This window comes from Rhincodon typus, chromosome 35, assembly GCF_021869965.1.
Source record: "Rhincodon typus isolate 14 chromosome 35, sRhiTyp1.1, whole genome shotgun sequence".
In the NCBI taxonomy this organism is placed as follows: Eukaryota; Metazoa; Chordata; class Chondrichthyes; order Orectolobiformes; family Rhincodontidae; genus Rhincodon; species Rhincodon typus.
Genome location: NC_063366.1, coordinates 8,286,026 through 8,287,579, shown reverse-complemented (window position 1 = coordinate 8,287,579; position 1,554 = coordinate 8,286,026). Strand labels below are relative to the sequence as shown.

The window sequence follows — 1,554 nt, the reverse complement described above, 5'->3', positions numbered from 1 at the left end:
AGCAACAGAGAGTGAGAGAGCATGTATGTGAGAGAGAGAGCAAGAGAGGGAGAATGTGTGAGAGAGAGAGTGAGAGAGTGTGTGTGAGAGAAAGAGAGAGAGTGTGAGTGAGAGCGAATGAGAGAGAGAGCGTGTGTGTGAGAGAGAGAGAGTGAGAGAGAGAGAGAGTGTGTGAGAGAGAGAGCAACAGAGAGTGAGAGAGCGTGTATGTGAGAGAGAGAGCAAGAGAGAGAGAGAGCGTGTATGTGAGAGAGAAAGCAAGAGAGAGACAGTGTGTGAGAGAGAGAGTGAGAGTGAGAGAGACAGAGAACAAGAGAGAGAGAAAGAGAGATAGCGAGAGAGAGTGAGAGAGAGAGAGCTAGAGAGAACGAGAGGGAGAGAGAGAGAGAGGCAGAGTGAGAGAGAGAGAGAGCAAGAGAGAGAGCGCGAGAGAGATAGCGAGAGAGAGAGCTAGACAGAGATTGAAAGAGAGAGAGAGCGAGAGAGCTAGAGAGAGAGCGAGAGACAGCAAGCCAGAGAGAGAGAGCGAGAGAGACAGCGAGAGTGGAGAGAGAGAGAGCGAGAGTGAGAAAGATCGAGTGAGAGAGCGAGAGAGAGTGACAGAGAGAGAGAGCGAGGAAATGTGCAGGTGACAATCAGGGGAGGCAACGGCTTTGTAGTATTATCGCTGGACTGTGAATCCAGAGAGCCAGGTTCAAATCCTGCCACAGCACGTGGCGGAACTTGAATTCAATAAAAATGTGGAAATAAGGTTCTAATGAAGACCATGAATCCATTGCCGACTGTCGGAAAAATCCATCTTGTTCACTAATGCCCTTTATGGAAAGAAACTGCCATCCCTACCTTTGTGACCCCCAGAGCAATGTGGGTTGACTCCTAACTGCCTCCTGGGCAATTAGAGATGGGAAAATCAGTGACGGCCATGTTGTCTCAATGAATTAAGATGGTGGTGAAAAACAAACAGGGGAGTGGGGACAGACGTATGGATTAGTACAGAGAGGGTACGTACACAATCACTCAGATACAGGGAGGGTGTTAGAAACTGTTCTCTATGCTGCAGAACATTCACAGTTCACAAAGTGTGGGGAGTAATGGATAAAAACAGAGGACAGTGAGAGTGACAGTGAAGGAGCAGGGAGTGACAGTGCAAGGGGCAGTGAGAGTGACAGTGCAAGGGGCAGTGAGAGTGACAGTGAAGGAGCAGGGGAGAGTGACAGTGAAGGAGCAGGGAGTAACTGCGTGAGACAGTGAGACTGATAGTGAGTGGGACAGTGTAAGGTGCAGTTAGAGTGAGAGTGACAGTGAATGGGACAGTGCAAGGGGTAGTTAGAGTGAGAGTGACAGTGAGTGGGACAGTGCAAGGGGTAGTTAGAGTGAGAGTGAGTGAGTGGGACAGTGCAAGGGGTAGTTAGAGTGAGAGTGAGTGAGTGGGACAGTGTAAGGGGTAGTTAGAGTGACAGTGAGTGAGTGGGACAGTGTAAGGGGTAGTTAGAGTGAGAGTGAGTGAGTGGGACAGTGCAAGGGGTAGTTAGAGTGAGAGTGACAGTGTGTGGG

General features: G+C 49.7%; 2 protein-coding genes across 2 annotated transcripts in view; one reads left to right on the top strand and one right to left on the bottom strand.

The window, feature by feature from the left end:
• bbs10 (Bardet-Biedl syndrome 10) overlaps positions 1–1,554 on the top strand; it is a 70,189-nt gene that overhangs the window by 36,140 nt on the left and 32,495 nt on the right. The window lies entirely within an intron of this gene.
• The window catches only part of LOC125486935 ((3R)-3-hydroxyacyl-CoA dehydrogenase-like), an 8,172-nt gene that overhangs the window by 4,791 nt on the left and 1,827 nt on the right, over positions 1–1,554 (bottom strand). The window lies entirely within an intron of this gene.